General features: G+C 40.4%; 1 protein-coding gene and 1 long non-coding RNA gene across 3 annotated transcripts in view; one reads left to right on the top strand and one right to left on the bottom strand.

Moving 5' to 3' along the window:
• Positions 1-10,326, bottom strand: part of G3BP1 (G3BP stress granule assembly factor 1) — a 34,196-nt gene extending 23,870 nt beyond the window's left edge. Inside the window, exon 1 of one of the 2 annotated variants that reach the window (XM_074360955.1) lies at positions 10,177-10,326. The gene's annotated coding sequence lies outside the window, so the exon portion shown is untranslated. Of the gene's footprint in view, positions 1-9,788; positions 9,813-10,176 lie in introns of those variants that run through there. The other variant, XM_074360956.1, reaches the window with a different exon arrangement.
• Positions 10,327-10,335: 9 nt separating this feature from the next.
• On the top strand, positions 10,336-19,901 carry LOC123612820 (uncharacterized). The gene is made up of 3 exons (XR_006720095.2): positions 10,336-10,473; positions 16,588-16,777; positions 16,881-19,901. It is a non-coding gene; the product is annotated as an uncharacterized LOC123612820 (long non-coding RNA).
• The last annotated feature ends 1,102 nt before the right edge of the window (positions 19,902-21,003 follow it).

Here is a 21,003-nt window from a genome sequence, read left to right as displayed (position 1 = left end):
AGACTCTGGCTGTTCCCTATATAACAGCATATGCCAATGGATGCATTATTGGTTGGACTATGAAGCACGTACCAAAATCAGAAATAGGAGACTAAATACATAGTCTTATTACTTTAATTATCAACAGCAATTCCCCCTTCCCCATGCCCTTGTGAAGACTCGAAGACTTTCTAAAAGATATCTGCCACTCTCCCAAAACAAAGTAAGTTCCCTGAACATTCCAAGTAATTCCAATTTGGACATCACTCTCTTGGAATACAGCTTTCAGACTGACAGGATAAACCTTTTGCAGTATGTATCACAAATCACTCAAAAACAGTATTCCTAAGAATGATAAAAACTGAAATCACTGTAGTCTAGAAAGATGAGTGATGAAACAAACAGGACCTGGGAGGGAGGAAGGTAATCACTCACTTTCACCAAAGGAAATTTATTTTCCACTAATTTTATATCCAAGTTTGTAATACTGTGAATGTCGTAATATGCCAAAACTGTACTCTATGATAGGGACAGAAAATACGTTTTCAAATTTCCCTTAAAATTTTTTTCAAGAAATACTGAAAAGGTCCTACATTAGGGGAAGGGGAAAGAAAGAACAGTTCTTGGCCTCAAGAAGTAAACAAGGCCACTTAGAAATACTTAAGGAATTAAAAGAAAAAAATACTTAAGGAAGCCCCTTAATGCTAAATGGAGAGGATCAAATCTGTATACAAGACACTTTTGATTAAAAGCAAGTGTGCTGAAATTTTTTAAAAAGGGGAGGAGAGGATAGAGCTCAGTGGTAGAACACATGCGTAGCAAAGAATTAAAATGTTTAAAATTTTTAAATAAATAAATAAATCTAATTACTTCCCCCCAAAAAGCTTACACAAAAAAAGCATTAAAAAAAAAGATGGGTGGACATAGCTAGCTCAGTGGTAAATCATGTGCCCAGCATGCACAAGGTCCTAGGTTCAATCCCCATTACTGCTCTTTTTAAATAAATAAAATTAAGAAAAAAGCACTTAAAAAAAAAATACTTGAAGCAAAGATAGTAAACATGACCTTCAGTTTACCAGTTCTAACCGAACTGATAAATCCAAGACCAGTAAAGTATGGCAAATGAACTTTGAAACCAAGTATTCTATTTTAAAGCAGTAAATGAGTACTTGACACGCAACAAAGGGAAACCTCCAAATTTCTTTGATAAGTTCTCACTGGGGAAAATTCTAATACCATTCACTGCTTGTGCTCCTGAGCTAGTAATAATCTGGTGCAACGTAAAAACTGAGAACACTGACCACTCCTGGTTGGTTGTTGGTTTTTGGTTTCTTGGGGGGAGGGGGGGATGAAAGGGGAATTCTGTATGAAACAGTCCATACAAAAATTACTACATAAAAACCATAAGGTGTAAATACATACAACATAAGGTATAAGAACATATATAAACATAATGAATAAAAGTATTCATTGTTGCACTATAGCTGTGTTATAGGAAATTATATTGTTTCATGTAATAGATATAGAATATTTTTAATGCGATACTATGTAGCTATTAAAGAGAAAAAATGTATAGACCTCTGAATTGCTGGAATGTCCTGTGATGAACATACATTACTTTCAGAATAAAATAAAAACACAGCAAAGGGTACCAGGTCCAATAATTAATGGTATGTTACCCTACATATTTTACCTCTTAAAAGGAAATGATCTTTAAAAATTCTTTTAGTTTGTAATTCCATAAATTTACTCCACTCTGACTTTAATTAGTACAAACTCGGTACTTCAAAAGATCTGAGGACCACAGAACATCTCTGTGTTTACTAGCAGCAGATATAGATGGTCCAATTTCAACTTTTTCATGGTGCAGGAAGTTTCCATCTGGTTACTTTCTCCCAACTTTCAGGGCTAAGGTCTAAGAGCTAAGCCAACTCCTAAAAAGCTCTGGTTTCATCTTTAAATTTGTCTTACAACATCTATTTACTTTGTTTTTTAAAAGGATTATATCAGAATATTTTCTGAAGTTTTCCAATTTTAGGAAAGATTTGCTTTTGGCCTTAATACTGTAAGCTTTCCAACAGCATCATTTTGTGATGATCTTAGGGTCCATCAAAGCAAACAAAAGCATGACTAACGTACTTTACAGAATAGGAAAGCAAAGTTTGAGGCAACAGAATTGTTATTAGTTACCTACAAGAAGAATTTAATTTTTATACTTTTCTTACTATATTTGTAAACCACACATCAGTGAGTGCTATCCTAAAAAAAATATACACAGAAATGTCAACATCACAGATTAACATAATCACGGATTTATTTTTCACTAGTTGACCCTGATTTGTGAAATACTCCCTTAACTTTCAAAATATCCACTTAATCTCAAATTACTAGATTGCATGGCAACTTAAAAAAAAAATTCCACATCAATAATTTCGCTGGAACGCAGAGAAATGTTAAAGGTGCTTCTTTTAACTGAGCCTAAAAAAGCCTTGAGCATTTATGTTCCAAGAGCAGGGACATATGAACACCAACTATAATCCACCTGAATTTTTAACTAGTAGAGCCTACTCTTTCTAATGAAATCGAAATAGCAAAATGTCTTAACTCAAGATCTCGAAGTACCCATTGTAAATTAAAAACCACAGCATCATACTATAAGAGATTAGTATCCAGAATGGATACAGAATGCCCAAACAGATCACTAAAATAATAACCTAAGAGAAAAACAAAGGAAATGGAATAGGCAATTCTCAGGAAAGTACACAGGCAATAAAACTAAGTAACTAACAAAATGTATATTAAAACTTAGCAGTTCTCACAGGAGATCGCCCAAAATATTAAAATGTCAAAAGACAGATACATACACAAGAGAAACTCACTCATTTGCACACAAGACGTAAACAGAGAAATTAAGTGCCACTCTATTTCTAAAACCTAAAACAGGTAACAACCCACATGTCCATCAAATGGGAAATGGATTAAGCTGCGGTTTATTCACGTCATGGAAACTTCTGTAATCATATAGGCATTTAAAAGACTGAAAAGTGGTACAATAATTATGCCAGGTTAACTGGACTGAATTAGGACTGTTCCTGGGAAACAAGACATAAGTCACCCTATTTATAGCAGTCATAAAGTCGGCATGAACTAGATCTCAAAAACAAAGTCAGTTGCCAAATATGTACTGTATGATAGCTTTTAAATGTTTTAAGTTTTTAGTATATACAAAATAATACCAGCTATTATTCATAGATGCATATATTATTTTAAAAATAGTCTGGATGTAAAAATATACAAATAGAGCCATGCAACAGAATAAATATACTGACATAAATGGACAACTGATTTCCAACAAAAATGCATACAATTCAGTAGAAAAAGGGTAGTCTTTTTAACAAATGGTGCTGGAACAACTGCATATCCATATACAGAAATAAACAGAACTTCAATTCAGGCCTCATGGTATATTAAAATTTAACTCAATGCTTTTAGGTAAAACCTAAAACCATAAAACAAGTAAAGAAAATCTGCATGACCTTGAGTCATTTTTAGACTCAACACCAAAAACATGATCTGTAAGAGAACAGACTGATAATGTGAATGTCATCAAAATTAAAACGTTTTGCTCTGCAAAAGATACTAAGAGAAATGAAAAGGCAAAGCACATTTGGAATAAATATTTGCAAAGCAATGAGCAAAAGAGACACTTCATCTAAGAAATTACTCGAATACCAAATAAGCACATGAAAAAGGATGAACTTCAACATCATTAGTAATCATAGAAATGCAAATTAAAACCACAATAAGGTACCACTACACACCTGTCAGCATGACTAAAACTAAAAAAGGCTGACCATACAGTGCTGGCCAGGATCTTGAGGAAATGGAACCCTAAAACACTGCTGGTAGGAAATGTAAAATGGTACAACCACTTTTTCAGGCAGTTAAGTTTCTTAAAGCTTTATTTGTAATAGCGAAAAGCTGAAACAAACCAATATCCATCAACTGGTGAAGGGATAAACAAATTGTGGTATATTTACAGAACAGCACTATTCAGCAATTTTTTTTTATTAAAGTACATGTTGTATGATCCATTTACATAACAATTATAGAAAATGTAAACTGGTTTTCAGTGACAGAAAGCAGATAAGGGATTCTTAGGGGCAGAAGAGGAGGGTGAGTGGATAGTAGAGGGGATTTCGCAAAGGGGTGTGAGAAGACTTCTGGGGTGATAGGCCTTTTCACTGTCTTGATTGTGACAGTTTCACAGGTATCAACAATGCCAAAAGCTATCAGTCTGTACACTTAAAATACGTGCAGTTTATTGTATGTCAGCTATATCTCAATGAAGCCATTTAAAAAAATTTTTAACCCACATGTGAAACAGCTCGGAAAGACAAAAGATTGTCTCAGTGGAAGAGAAAGGAATGGAAACCTGCATAGAAAAAAAATTCAAACTTAAGAGTGATGCAAAATGTTAACAGTCAATTCTGAGTACAATGGTATTTAAAGGGTCTTTTTACTCTACTTTAATAATTTATCAGAAACACTAAGGAAAAATAAACAGCAAGGGTTTTTGTGTACTAATATAAGTACATAGTAAACTGTTGTAAATTTTGTAGAAAGGTTATGCTATGTAGTATTCAAACATTTGAAATTTGGTTTAATTACCAGCGAAATTAATGTTTTCCCAGAACCAGAAAAACTGATACTGAAACCAGTGTCTGTGCTCAGAGCAAGAGCAGTATAACCATCACTGGATCTACTACTGTTCAATCTGTTCTCCAGACTCCTCACATTTACCACCTGTCACCTCCCTTCAAAACCCTTCCTGACAACTCCTTGGAGAAATGGTTCATTCTAGGGCTTGGACAGGCAAAATACAAGATGAGTCTAAAGTATCTGATAAAGAAAGATAATGCTTAATTAAAAAAAACCAACAACAAAAAACCTTGGGGAACATCAAAAGGACACAAGAGCCAAAACTGGAACATTTCAAGCAATAAAACAGTAAGTAAAAAAGCAAAAATAAGTTAGGAAAACACTGGATTACAACCCCAAAGAATATCCATAAGCCCATGCTGATATAAATAACTAAAAAAATAAAAACAAATAAATAATGGGTAAATAGTCCTAATAATATGGGAAAATAAAGTCTTAATAAGACTAATAAAATAATAAAATATAACGGGAAGAGACAAATCTTTCTTACGGAAGAATTCCAAACGATGTAGAAGGAAGAAGGGAAATAAAGGATCATCATGAGAACACAACAATCACAGTGGCAAGCAAGACCCATCAATAAATGCTCAATAAGGGGGGAAACTTGAGAGAAACACAATATTTGCATAAGTTCAAAGTGTTCCCACCAAATGCTTAATAACAATAGTGGGAGCTTTAATACAGGTCCACAAATTCAAATATTCTCCTCCCTTGGTAACTAGCTTCTAATAAAAAGAATATGCAAAGGAAAAACATACTAACCTGGTAGATACCACTTTAATCAAGTGGTCAAGGTTAAATTCAACCAGAAACATTATGTGTCCCATGTGTGGTAAGAAGGTTAAGTCACCTCTGTGGTATTCTTCCCAATAATCCATAACCTCAGTTTACTCAACACCAAGTATACCCAAATTGAGGTCAAGGGTCAAGGTCATTAAAGACAAAGAAGTACAAGAAACTGTCACAGATCAGAGAGAAACTAGAGACATGAGGTCTAACTGTAATGTGGTATCTTGGATTGGATCCCGGAATAGAAAAACGACATCAGTGGAAAAACTAAGGAAATCCAAGTAAGGTCAATGCTTCAGTTAACAGTATTTTATCAATGTTAATTTATTTTTGATAAATGTACCATGATTTTGTAAGATGTTAACATTAGGGAAGTTGTGTGAAGGATATACAAGATATGTATTACAACTCCTCTGTAAATTGAAAATTACCTCAAAAACAAGTTTCTTCGAAAGAAAAAAATTCAAGACAAGAATTGGGAAACTTAACAATTCACTAACTTTTTTGGTTTCTAGCATCCCTTCCAAAGTTAAAAGCTAGTCAGGTTAATAAGCAACAATCAGTCTTTTCTCACCAAGATAAATACTTTATAGTCAATACAAATTCCTCAACTATGAAATTCCTTAAAAACATGAATTTTCCATCCTTTAGATCCCATAAAGCATAGGCGGACACATGTCAGGAATCCCTAAGAGCAAGCTCAAGAGTCCACAAACATTGGGTATGAGTGAGGCACAGTGTACAAAACCTGGAAGGGCAGGTAGGTGTCACTCATGGCTTCGAAGATTCTGGAACCCTCAAAGTTTTTTGAATAAGGAAACCTCTACCACATAGCTGTCTATGTTCCTAACTTGGTATACCACATGCTTTACAAAACAGGTTAGACAATTATTTGGGTTTCAGGGCAACAGTTCTTACAAATAAAGATGTGTGAAAGCACTTTAAAAATACATAAAAGGCCATGCAAAGACACAATGACACTGCTACAAAGCCACTTAAGTTAGTAGCCACCGGGAAGACATTCCTACTAAGTGGAAGTGTGTCCCATCCAAGAAGTCAGCTTTCTTCTCTGAACCCTCTCTAATAATTTATTTTTTATCAAATACCTGCAATACAGCATACAGGCTAAATAGCTAAGCAACACGACATGACAAACTGGCCAGATGGCAGAACTGGAAATCTATCACTTAAAGTCATCTGAAAATCTGATTTTATTTACAAAGGCCACACCCTAGAAGAAAACTTTTAAACTACACTCTGCTTTTATAAAGCTCCTCCTTCCCATTCTTCATATGCAGATTATTCCTAACTCTTATCATCTGGCTTGCAATTCATCTCTCCAACCAAGGCCAGGGTGTCCAGTATTAAAAAAAATAAACAGAAAGCTGATTTCTGAGATTTAAAAACATAACCTAGTTAACCACCACAGTGTCATCACCTACTATAAGTGAGATTACAGTTGCCGAATCTAAATTTAACTCCATGGCTGGAAGGATAGTATTGTACTAAAGGTTTTTCCCACTAGCTGTTAAAACTGACTAGCCAGGAGAGGAAAAAAAAGCTTTTTCTTTTCTCACTTACCTATTTTAACTATTATCTCCCTTTGTAAAGTCAGTAAGTTTTGTCCAGGGCAGTCTTCCTCCAACCTCTTTCTTTCTCTTCAGTAATGCTTTGGCAATTCTAGGTCTTTGATGGTTCCATATAAATTTTATTATGATTTGTTCTAGTTCTGTGAAATATGTCCTGGGTAATTTGATAGGGATTGCATTAAATTTGTAGATTGCCTTGGGCAGTGTGACCATTTTAACAATACTGATTCCAGGGCAATCTTAAAGCACAATTAAATGAATATGCAATGCATATTTGAATTCTAAAATATTTAAAAAAAAAATCCAATGACAAAATGTTTAAAGATCAAGAAGGTAATTTTATTAAACTGGCAAAAAGAAAAAGAAACATTGGTTTAGGACACACATTCAGGCTTTATACTAAATGTCATCTTTTAAAATTGTCCCATCCATCCTAAGAACCACACACAATTCACAAACCTATAAAAATTTGAAACTAATCTCTGCTCTCTACTTTCCAGGTGAAATACTAAAACAACTTAAAGTAAAAATGAAAAATAATGTAAATTACAAAAAACTGCTGCAAAGTAGGTCACCAACAAACATTACCAAATCTCCTGATGTTCCTTTAACAGACTGTCAGCTGAGAACAGCCAACCAAAGTGAGTTAAATAAAGAACAAAGAACTGCCTACTTTTCTACCAGTTAGAAGATACAAAAGCTGAGACTGAAAGGACTTAACAACAAAAGTAATTCTTAGCTTGGGTGGGTGGCAGACAAACCTTATATTATCACTATTTGCTTCATTTCATTTGTTCTTGATAAATGAATGCATAAGAGATCAACTGGGCTACCAATCTGTGAAAAACCAGTTTTCACATTCCTATCCAACTGATAATCACTAGCTTGAAGCCAAGAACAGTAGTTTTTAAAATATCTTAAGGGGAAACTAAACTTCCCTCAATGCATAAGGAACTTTCATTCTGATATATTTTACCTCAAGGAATAATTAGTTGGACTCAAACTTAACAGTTTAAATGTAGGTCATAAAATCAGCATTTTAACATTTAACTTAAAATGCTAATTCAATACTTAACTGGTATCTAAACACAGGTAACTGGAACTGCCACAGGAAGGCAAGTTCCAAGGAAAACAATGTTATATTCTAAAGTAATTTGTTATTCATGGTAACACCAACAAAGAATTTTTCCAAAAAATATTTTTATCTTTTATCTGCAGCTACTTTCTGTTAAGAAATATGGAAATTACTGGGTAAATGGAAACGCAAGTATTAAGCTTCCTCATACCTTTTTAATTTACTTACAAGGATGTAAATTATGTGTTCCCTCTGGCTGCAAAAAAATTCTTAAAGACCAAACCTAAAAAGTATCTGTATACATAAAATAAATTTCTTTAAAAAAAAAAGAAAGAAAAAAGGCTGAAAGCCATTCCAATCAAAGTTAATTCAGAGAGCTAGCCCCAAAACTTTCACTGCCATCTGAGCTCAAATAGAGACACTTGTGATGCAAAGTAATGATACAGCTCTGCAACACAGGAACATTTATTATTTCATTAAACCTTTAAAAATCTCAAGTATAACTAACTAGAAATACTTAAACTCAAGTCTTGGAAGGTGTATTCCACGTTTGCATGTAACAGGAGCATATACAAATGCTAAATGTATCTATGTAGACATCCAGAGAAGATCCCAACTCTACAATGGTTAAGACTTCCGAGCCCATCTCAAGCACCCGTAATTCACCTAGCTTAGGCTCCAGGGAGTCAAATTTATACTATAACTGGGCACCATGCTTTCTACTCCAATTTCAAATTTTAACTTATACATGTTGCCAGATACGAAACCATCGCTATGCAACCTTATTTTCTTCAACTGTAAAACGAGGAAGTTGAACTATTTTCTTGAAGGTCTCTCTCAAAAGTCTACTCTAATCAAAAAGAAGAAGAAAAAAGATTCAAGATCCAGTATCAGAGCCTGACTTCCTGCTGGCGGGAATTTCCCATCATCAGGCTCTAAGTTTCCAATTTGACGAGGAACACTGTGCAGGTTCACTTACGCTTAATCATTTTACTGTATACTTTTCCCAGAAGGTTTCAGGAAAGCCCATCCATCAGCTCTCTGTAGGAATACCTGTAGAAAGGAAGCCCTAACGATTTCTTCGCCTTTGTTATAATCGCACGACCAGCTCTCGTCTCCCTGGAAGCCCACAACTAGTCCCAAGTACGAACGCCGCGCAGTCAGTCTTCCAAGGTTAATACTGTCCCCCGAGACTAGTGCTCTTGGGGGCGAAGGTGCCCTAGAGCCGCACAGGGCGCTGGAACAAAAAATAAAACAGGCTCGGGGACTAGGAGTCAAGTGACCTGGGTTCAAACAAATACCTGCCCTTAAGATGTGTGTGCCTTTGACCATGTCACTCCACCTCTGGGCCTTCGAGTCCGCTGTAAGAGGGAATAACCGTACCTACCTTACCGGGGCGTTGGAGGAGGAAAGGAGAGGCACTCAAGTCGCTCAGCACAGTGCCTGGCACACAGCGAGGGCTTAGAAAAATGTTAATTATTACCATCACTCCAAACCCATGACCTCGCTGCTCCCCTTTTACTCCCTGTGAAACCTAGGAGCAGCACTTCTTCCCGAGTGGAGAAATTCTCAGTCCACTTTCACGTCCTCCCCACCCCTCACCCCAATAAAAGCCTCCTCTGGTTTGGGCTAACCTGGAGCACCCGACAGGGGAGGAAGATCTTGGCTGGCCCCTGGCGGGAGGAAGGGGGGGGCCGGAAAAGCTGGCGAGCAGCCGCGCGGGGCCCCAAGCCCCCGAGATCACCCTGGGCCCGGGCGGCGGCCGCGGCTCGCTCTCGCCCCGCGTGGCCGTTGGGCGCGGCACGCGCACGCGGCGGACATGGCCCCGCGCGCCGGCCGGGATGGGGGGCGGGGGGCGCAGAGCCTCCGCGCGCCCGTGCGCCCGCCGCGCGCGCCTGCGGCCGTTGGGCGGGGAGGGGGGGCGCGCCTCGTACGGTCACCGCTCGGACTTCTCCGCCCTCACCACCGCCCCAGCTCGTCGTCGTCCCGGGGCCGCCCAACCTCGCCCACACCCCGGCGTACCTGCACGGCTGAGCGGGAGAGGAACAAGCGCTGCTCCACGGCACGGGAGAAGGTAGAAACCCCTCACGCAAACGCGTCCGCACACACGCGTGCTCCGTCGCCGGGCTATATAACGACGATTCAGCCTAACTTGTTGCGGCCAGGTCGGGCATACTGGTGGCCAATCCCGACTGCGTCCTCTGGACTCTTCGAGCAGCAATTGGGTACTGACTCAGGATGAAGGCGTGGCTCTTGATTGGCTTTGACTCATGCCTATGAGACTGTGAGGAGCTCGTTTCCCTAGTAACGGATTGGCAGGTAGGGAGACCAATAACAAAAGGTACTGTAGGAAGGAAGGTGGGAAGTTCTTTGACCGATATCCACAGTAGCCAATAAGTGCATGGAACCGCTCCCATTCGTTAAAACGTCTTCCTCTGGGCGGAGATCCGTTTTCCAGGCAGGAGCGGTTGCTCCACAAGGTGGGGCCCGTGTACTTTGGGGAAGTAAACCCCAAGCAGCTAGGAGGTGGGCGCCAGGGTGGCCAAGGGATCCCCCGGCCAATCGCAACGCGGGAAGAGCTGATTGACGCTGGGGTTGGACTGTACCGAGGGGACCAAGCGCCCCGGCCGCCGTGCCCTCTGGGGCGGTTCTGAGGCACTCCTGGCCCGGGTTTCTGTCCATTTTCCTTTCTTTTCTTCCCTTGTTGGGTGCGGCCCCTGAGGCCCCCTCTCCCGCCTTTTCCCGCACAGTTTGGTACCAGGAGAACCAGTTGGCAGTTTCCCGTTGCTCGGGTTTTTTTTTTTTTTTTTCCTTCTTATTCCAACTTTTTTCAATTAGCGTGCGGCCGCCTAAGGGCACTTGCTGGCTCTCACGATTAGTCAGCACTATTGTTGGACAACTGTTCGAGGAAAGCCACAGGAGAAAGTGACTCCCGCTGTGTACCTGAGATATTGTAAAAGGGTCGCACGTGAAGTGTTGAGTTTGAGAATACCAATTTGTAGCCTGCTCTTCTCGGCAAGTGCTCTGCAGGTCGGCTCGTGGGTGTTCACCTAGGAACCGTAGTTTGTAAATTCTCCCATCGGCTTGGGCCTTCTTGCAGCAGCCTGTGCGTCACCACCATTGTCATGCAGATTTCTAAGTGCTGTGGGTGCGGGGGCTTATTTCTTCAAGTCATCCCACCTTAAAAAATGGAGCTTGTCAAACTCCTATATGGACACCCCAAAGCTTTCCCGAAACAGTTCAGGGGCTAAGGGGCGCTCCAGCCTGGTCCGGTTCACGTCTCTTAGGGTTTCCTTGGGCCCTCTGTTGGTCACCACGAGCATTTGATATGGAAATACAGGGACAAGCCTCGATTCCTTCTCTTTCCAGGCATGTGACCCTGCAGGAGGGGCTCTGGTTAAATTTTACAGGTTTGGGGATGAAGCACGTGGAGCCCCTCTGTTGGGGGCGAAGGGGCGCAGGCAACATCCTGGTGCGACCCCGGTGCGTCCCCAGGAGCGAAGTGGGAGCGTCCCTCTCCGCTACCCCCAACCCCTCACCCCAGCCTCACTCCCGCCTCACTCCCGTATGGCACTCGCTTTTTCAGCATTTATTGAGCTCCAGGGGCTGGGGTCATGATCAAGACGCTGTCCCTGCCCGCTGTCACTCATGCAACAAACCTGGGCGCTGTGCTGAGACCTCTCAAAACTGCGGAACGAGGGTTTGGGGCTATGAGGGCACCAGAGGGAACCCGGCTCAGAGGAGAGAAGCCGCTAAAGGTTTTCCGGAGTAAAGAACCTGTACGATCCTGTTAGCAACGCTAAGCAATTTGGACTTTATTCTGAGGGCGGTGGAGAGCCCCTGAAAGGTTTCTTAAAGGGTCAACTAAAAAATTTGCATTTTACAAGATGACTTTCCAAATTGAAAAGCTAATAAGAGCAGATTGGCAAACCTTCAAATGCACAGCTTGGTAGTCTTAATCACATTTGGAGGGAATTTTAAGTGATACAGCTCTTTTTTGTAAAGTTGTTTGGCAATTTCTGTTAAAATTGTGTATAGCCCCCTGCTTCCTTGATAGCTACATTTCTTTACCAAGAGGCACGTACTGTATGTATTACAGCATTGTTAGCTTTGTTAGAAATTTTTTTAAAACTGAAAACATAATTGCTTATCAATTTGCAAACTGATTTAACTGGTGATATGCACATAGTATAGAATACTATGCAGCAGTTTAAAAAGAATGAGGTGGAACTATATAGGTAATGGGCCAGTTTCCAGTTGTTAATTGAGTTGTTAACTTAAAAAAATCAAGTTCAACAAAAACATATAGCGAATTCCTATTTATGTTAAAAACAAAAAACAAAAATCCTGATTTCTATATGTTAAAATGGGTATGTGAGTGCATAGGAAAAGTTCTAAATTTAAAACACAGTCATTCCCCCCTCGGGATTCCCCCCGGTTGGGAGTGATAAAGTTAATGCATTATCTGAAAGTGTTACAATGAGACTGTGTTCATGTACTGTGTTGTGTAATGAGAGGCAGGAAGAAAAGAAGGAAGAGGAAATGGATGATCAGAGGGCGAATGGGGACAGGATCCCTCAGGTGGCTGTTGACTGTCTTCCACAGGAGAGAGCAAGTTGGCATCCTCCTGTGGTCATGTTACATGAAAACGGTTCACCTCTTGGTGGGTATCTAGCCAAAAGACACAACCAAGCCAACGCGGGAGAAGGAAAGATTACTTGCAGCATGTAAAGAGAACACCAGAGATCTTTTCTCAAAGCAGTGTCTCCCCGAACAGCAAAACGGGAAGTTTTAGGCTAAGGGTACTTGCACATTCATGAAAGGGCTTGAGCAGAGGAGAATTCAGCGTAGAATCGGGGCAAAGGTTGATAGAGCCCCAGTCTTAGTTGACTGTAGTCAGTCAGGAAGGTCAACATCATCATTCATCCTCCACCTGGGTGGGGGCCTTAGTTCCTGCAGAATTCAAAAATATAGTATTATGTATATCCTTTGACGAGGAACTAGGACTCTACTCTGTCACAGTACTACTTTTTGACTGCCTTCTTTGTGTTCCTGCATTCCTTTGTTCCCTTAAGATCACTGACCTGTTCAAGGGCAAGCATCGTAGCCAGGCTTAGATCACAAAATGGCTTAGGTCAAAAATGGGTTCTCTCGTGTGAAAAAAGCCATTCCTGGTTCTCTTTCTCCAGAAACTCCCTAACCTATCTGCTTGCAGTCGTTTCCCCACTCAGATCACAAACCCTGGGGACCAAGATGCTAGATATTTAGACAATGTTCAGTGAGTAATTTACCACCATGGAATAGTCTGAAACATTGGCTCTCAAGGTTGGGGAGGTGGAGATTTTGCCCCTAGGAGACACGTGATCTTTTCACAACCTGGTAGAGGGGCTACGGGCTTGTGGATGGAGGCCGGGGACTCACAGGAGAGCCCCCATGACCAGGCAGGCCAAAAAGTCAATAGTACCAGTGGTGAGAAACCCTGGTCGAGTTACCTAAGGCAGAGTCCCTGACCTTCTATGGGTCTTTCTACTGCCAACCAAATCTGCAAACCCCTCCAGTATACTACTTTACCCTTCTCTTTCTGCCAGGTCTCCCCAAAGCTCTGAAAATCAGGGTGGAAAGAAGTATGGGCAAGACCCCAGGAAATACAGTTTTGTGGGGAGAGTGCAAAGATGGTGTGACACATAAGGAATGATCCTAAAAATATCATCTGAATGAGTGTTTCCCAAACACAGCTAATCATTCGGAAACGGTGATTACAAATATATGCTTATATGTATCTTTAACTGTTAAACTCCTACCTATGAACAAAAACCCAGTGTAATAATATTCATTGTAGCACAACCTGTAGTAGAGACAGGAAGTAACCCAAATGTCCAGCTATAGGACTGGGTGATTACAATGCTACCATACAAGACACTCTTACAGTGGACTGTCATGCAACCATAGAGAAAATGAGGTGGATCTATGTGTATGGTTATAAAGATCTCCAAGGGATATCAATAAATGAAGATGGGAAAAATGAAAAAGGAGGGACATCATAGGGCGATTATTTTTATTAAGATATACTGTATTGTCATAGTTATGTATGCACATTCCTGTATGGTTCTGCTGTATATGCACAGGTTATATTTGGAAGGAGAAACTATTAATGATTGCTGTTAATGACTGCTAACAGGGACGTGAAATTGGGCCAGGGTAGGAGAAAGGCTTAGTTTTCATTCATTCACATTACCCTTTAGTAGTGTATAATTTCTTTAAATATGTGCATGTATTTTTCAAAAATTTAATGTCAAGTATAGCTTTTAATAGTGATATGAGGAACCACGCACATGGAAACTTTGATCTGAAAACAAACAGGATGGGATACACATTACTCCTTTACGAGGGGTTTTAAAAATGAGGCATCAGAGTTTTAATCTGCCTCCCTCCAAGACTGCTAACCTCTTTTCTTTAGCTCTTTACCTTACAAAAATCATACAAAGATCCAAAGAGACCTTTTTCTGGCTTAGAAATGCATGCCTAATTGGATCCCTCCCTCCTGCAGCATTGACTGTCTGCAAATACATCACCTCTTCATACTCTGATCGTAAGCCAGGCACCTTGCTAACGTTCTCTACAAAGATCATCTCATTTAACATTCACAACAACACTATTCCCCATGTCTCAGAAACAGGCTCAGAGATGTTAAGCAACTTGTCCAAGGTCACACAGTGAGGGCTAGAAACTAGGACTCTCTCACTTCCAGTCTATGTTCTTTTACCCACTCATCAGTACTGCCCAGGGAAAGACAATACAGCCCAAGTAGAGAAAAGGGCACGGACGCCCTCCTCAGAAAACCTGAGAGGCTGGGATTTTCTTTCCTTTTCTCAGGCATGGCACTAGGTATTGCTGCATAGACAGCTTTCCAGGCAGTTTGAGAGTTCTGGAATCCATAGCAAATCCTGGTAATCTGCAGCCAAAGCTCTTTGCGAAAGAGCACACTCTGGTACTACCTACAGACCTAGGCGTCTTCCCTTCCTGTGGCTTAGAAGAGGGACAGAAACTTGAAGTTCAAATAACATTGCAAGTACCAAGCACCTACTACGTGATAGGCATGGTGCTCTATGCAAAGTGTGTGAGTCCCTCTTCACACAAACTCTGCAAAGTATTAACTCAGTTTTACAGCAGTAGAAACCATGGCTCAGAAAGGTTAAATGACTGGCCCAAGGTCATGAAGCTTAAAAGTGGCATAGCTGGTATTCAAATTCAGATTAATATCATTCTAAACCCAAAGCCAAATAAGGAAGAAAGGAACAGTAAAAAAATATATATGATAGGGCATCTAATCCTCAAACTGCTCAGTTCAACACAAGGAGACCGAGTCAAAAAGAAGTTAAATAACTGTTCACTCATCAAATTGTGAAAATGATAATTTGCTAAAATCAAATGTTGGTTCACGGGTGGTTCAATGGTAGAATCTCACCTGCCACCTGGGAGGCCTCAGGTTCGATTCCTGAACTGTGCAGCAACCACCGTCCCCTTTCGTAAAAAAAAAAAAATATATATATATATATATATATATAGAGAGAGAGAGAGAGAGAGAGAGAGAGAGAGAGGGAGAGAGAGAGAGAGAGAGAGAGAGAAAGAAAGAGGGAGGGAGGGAGAGACAGGGGTGTGGAAAAATATTCTCATATACTACTAGTAGAGAATATAAGCTGGCATAGCCATTCTGAGGGCTATTTGAAAGCATCTGTTAAAATTAAAATCCATACACCCTATGACCCAGAAATTCTACTTTTTTATATCCACTCCCACATGCATACAGTGAGCAAAGAGGTTCTTTATAGCATTGTTTGTAATACTGAAGAGTAATCTAAACATTAATAAAAGAATATCTAAATTTACAATAGTATATCCATACTAGAGCATTTTATGTAGTAATTTTAAAGCTTAAGCTAGTTTATATGGGTATATATGTGTGTATTTATATACCCATATGTTCACATTTTTAAAGTATACATTATAATATTATATAGTATAAATACCCAAAGCATATTAATTTAAAAAAGCATCTTGCAAATTATCTACAGTATGTCATATATGCTTAAAAAATACCAACACCTATTATTTGCATGTGTTTATCAGTGTTTGTAAATGCATAGGGAAGTATCGGGAAAGATGGACAGCAATCTGACAGTAATTACTACCTCCGTGGAAGACAGTGCCAGAAGGGTTTGAAGGAGACTTTTACTTTGTATTATTTTAAAGTTTTTGTTACATTAAGAAACTTTTCGTTTATTACATGATTTAAATAATAACTTGTCGGAACCCTCAGAGTAGCTTCTGAGTGCTTTTAGGTACCAGGCACTGACCTGAGTATTTTGTGAGCCTTGTCTTATTTCTCACAACAGCACTATGAAGGTAGGTCTAATTATTATCTTTATTTTACAGGGAAAGAAACCGAGGTTTGGAAGGTTAACTGTCCAGAACAGTCAAGAATTGAACACAGGTTTGTCTGGACTGTCTCACTGAACACAGCTTTAAATCTTGGAAGCCTACAGTTGTCTGGTAGAGAATAAAGGAGCATGAGGATGGACAGACATCCTCTGACTTTTTGATGCAGTGCTGGGAGTCCGCTAAGGTGGGCTGGGGACAGTGGTGGCCCAAAGAGCTCATGTCTTGTCTAAAGAGTCCCAGGCAGTCACTAGTGTTGTTTTCTGACATTGCTGTTTGTCCTTCTCCAGGTGCCTGGCAGGGTTATACCTTCCTGCCTCCTTTAAAGATACACATGACCATGTGCTCTGCTTTGACCAAAACGACACAAGCAGAAGTGACACAGATCTCCAGGCAGTCTTTGGAGCTGGTGATTATTTGCTGAGGTCTTCCCTCCCCACCCCTCCCCCAAAATTCGTTGTTGCCCCCTATGGATAATCTCCCTTGACCTGGATCCCTGGACAAAAACAGTTTGCACAGAGCCATTCCTCTAAGATGGCCAACCTGTGATGGGCATATGGCATGAGGGAGACAGAAACCTGTTGTTTGAAGCCATTTAGGCCTGGGGACTATTTGTTACCACAGCATTACCTGGCCTATCCTGCCAATTACAGATGGGTTTCCAGATCTTCCAGTTTTTCAGGAGATAATCAAAACCAGGGTCATCATAGGACATCACTCAGTGTTTTTTTTTAAAACATTTTATTAGCGATATAAAAATGTTTTGCTCCCACTTAAAAAAATGCAATGAAGTATTCTTTCTAAGTGGACTATAACTGAGTTCATTCCTTTTGTCAACTTTATTTGGAATTTTAATTTTTTAAATGCTTTTTTTAGTTCTTGTAAAAAAAAAGAAGCAACAAATTTTACATGCCATTCTACAAAGAGATTTTTTTTAATTGTGGTAAAATATACAGAGCGTAAAATTTACCACTCTAACCATTGTGAAGTACACAATTCAGTGGCACAAAGTACATTCACAATGTTGTACAACCACACTCAGCATTCTTACATGTGGTCAACTACTCCAAAAATATTTTGAACCCTTTAGGACCTGAATAAGGTATGTCTACAGGCCAGATCCACCAATTTGCAACTCTGCTGGATGCTCTGCTCTCTCTCCCAAGCCTGCAGCCCAAGCTCCCTTGGCTTTGCAGCCCTCTCTTCTCATGCCTAGGTTTCTCTGAAGGTCCTTTAAGCCCTAGCCTTTGATCCTAGGCTAAGGGTTCCTCAGTGGATAAAGCAGTGAAGCAGCTACTGCATACCTGGATTATAACACAGAAAATAGACACTTGGTCTCCTGGCGGGAGTAGGCAGCAGCTATAAAGGCCTTTCTTTGCAAAGCTTAACCCCAGCATCCACCAAAGGGTCACTCCAGTAGGTGGGGTCCAGAGGTACGGTATCCCTGGAGGAAGGTACCAGGCACTGTCTGAGAACCCACCACTACACATGACCATAGTCTATACAATCCTATCCTCGTAACAACAGCCAGAAAGGGCCCATTTCCCAGGCCTGCTGGTTTAGTGATGAAATCACTTACCCAGGCTGTCAAGGCTAGTAATGAGACTGCTGGGCAGTCTGGAACTTGGAATTCCTGCACTCTGCTTTTTAAAAATGTTTCCCCATGATTCTTTTCATACATATTCGTTATAGAAGGAATGACAAAGAAAAGATTTAAAAAGAAAACAAAACTCACCTAAATATTGGAGCAAGTAAGAATAATACACAGAGGTCTGGAGAGAGGAAAGTGTAGCTGATAAAACTTCTCTGAGAGGCAATCTGGCTATATCAAAATTTAAAATGAACACCCATCCCACATGTAGGAATTTATTCTACACAAAATGTTAAGCAAAGATGTGTGTGTATGGATTGTCTGTACATCATCGTTTTCAGCATTAACAGATTGGAAGCAACCTATAAGTCCATTGGTGGGAAACTGTATCAGGAATGTGTCAGTGGCAAGTAACAAACAGGAAGTCTGAGTAGCAGTAGCTGAAATAAAAGGTGGGCTTGCATTTCTGACCTGACAAGTCTGGAGGCAAGCTGAGGGTGGCACCGGTTCAGCAAGCACACAGTCAGAACCAGCATCTCTGTGATGCTCTTGGCATTTCCCTCCTGGTTGCTCTAGACATCATACCAGCATTCTAGGCGGGGAGGGGAAAGGAGTAATATCTGTTCCCTTTATAAGGAAAGCGAGAGCCTTTCGAGAAGCCTCCCAGCGGACTCCTGCTTTTGATTTATTGGCCTAAGTCATATCGTATGGGCATATTTGGCTGCAAGAGAAGATGGGAAAGCAAGTATTCAGGGATTCCAGCCTCTACAGTAACTAGAGTAAAAAGACTGGAAATGAGTCCTGGATCAACCAACCAAAGGTTTCTGCCATAGGGACTGGTTAAATAAGTTATAAATAAGTACAACTGAATAATAGAACACAACGTAGTGCTAAAAAGAATGAAGGTAGGGGAGGGATAAACCGGGAGTATGGGATTAATGGATGCCCACTACCATATATAAAATAGATAAACAATGAGGATTTACTGTATAGCACAGGGAACTGTATTCAATATCTTATAATAAACTAGAATGGAAAAGACTAAAACAAGGAACATATGTATTAGGATATATACATACCTGAATCACTTTGCTGTATACCTGAAACTAACAATATTGTAAATCAACTCTACTTCAACTAAAAAATAGATTAAAAAACAAAAAGAACGAAGGTGATTGATCTGTACTACTAAAGAATAATCTCTAAGATATTTTGTAAAGTGAGAAAAGCAGGGTGCAAAACTGTGTATAGTATGTCTTTTGTTTAAAAAGGGGGATTAGGGTAGGATGGAGACTGACTTTTTCCCTGTGTATCCTTCTGTGCTATTTGAAATTTTAAAAACAATATGCTGGGATTTTGCCTGTAATCCTGCAACCCACCAAGATAACTTCTAGTAACATTTGCTGTAGTTCATTTCAGGCTTATTTTTATGTCAATAAATGGAATCGATGTATACATTCATATATAGGAACTATAATCCTGTACATTTCCCTCTCTTCTTTGATAGGTACTCATTTGTTATCTCTAATGAGTTTTCATAATGCTGCTTCTCGTTAAAGTGTGCTCTCTCTGCTTAACCCACTCCTCCTCAATTCTCTGAGCTAGTCTCTCTTCCTCTGCCTTTCCTTTACTCCTCCTCTGCCCCCCGCAGTGATCTTGCTTTCCGCAGCTCCAGTGTACAGATGTTTCCAGGGCTACCTTCACTGGTCTCTCTCTCTCCCTCCGCGCCTCCCTAATTTAGAAAGTGCCTGGCAGGTAGGGATGGGGTGGAGGGTTAACGTGTGCATTTTGCCAGTAGGGGGAGACCCCGTGTCAGGGGGCCAGCAGAGATCCTAGCAAATTAGAAGACTTCTAATATTTTTTGATGCCTACCTTGTGCCAAGCAATATGCTAGGGAGTTTGCATACGTTACCTTATTTATTCCTCCAAACAATACTTCAGAGTGGGTTTCTTTGAGGGAACTCTAAGCCCTGGAACAGTCATGGTATATGCCCATTGTCTCGGCATCATTATTAATGGCATCCTCTTTCACCCTCTAAAGGTTCAGATAAAAAACTGTACAGTTATCTTATCTATCCCCTTTTATAATTGAGGCTGTAGAGGCTTAGAGAGGTAAAGTTATCTGTCCAAGGTTATACAGCTGGCAAATGATAGGGCTAAGATTCAAACTCTGGTCTACACGGCTCTGCTGTGGACTGAAATGTGTTTCCCCCAAAATTCATGGTTGACACCCTAAACCCCCAATGTGACTGCGTTTGGAGACAGGGCCTATGAGGAAGTGATAATGGTTAAATGAGGTCTTAAGAATGGGGCTCTAATTCGATAGAGCTGGTGCTCTTTATAAGAGGAGAAGGAGATACCAGAGCTAGCTGGCTCTACCCTGGGAGAACACAGCAAGAAGGCAGCTATCTGCCAGCCAGGAAGAGAACTCTCACCAGAAACCAAATCAGCTGGCACCGTGATCTTGGACTTCTGTCTCTAGAACCATGAGAAATGTGAGAAATAACTTTCTGTTGCTTAAGTCACCCAGTCAATGATACTTTCTCATGGCAGCCTGTGCAGGTAGAGATGGGCTGTAATATCCATGCCCCTTCCACTCACCATGCTGGTGGGCCTAGTCATCCAGGGCCAGTGTGAGTCCACGACTGGTCCACACCTAGACTTAACCCTTCTATTTTGTTTTCCTTGAACTTGGGCCAAGGGTGGAATCACGATCCTCTTCTCTAAATTGAAGTAGGCAACTCGTCACTTCCTGAATCAGTCTGGGTCCAAACAGGAGAGAGAAACCACACCATAATTTGAATAAGGAGAATTTAAAGGCT

The sequence above is a fragment of the Camelus bactrianus genome, chromosome 3 (assembly GCF_048773025.1).
Source record: "Camelus bactrianus isolate YW-2024 breed Bactrian camel chromosome 3, ASM4877302v1, whole genome shotgun sequence".
Classification (NCBI taxonomy): domain Eukaryota; kingdom Metazoa; phylum Chordata; class Mammalia; order Artiodactyla; family Camelidae; genus Camelus; species Camelus bactrianus.
Note: the sequence above shows the minus strand (reverse complement) of the source record. Positions and strands in the feature narration are given on the sequence as shown.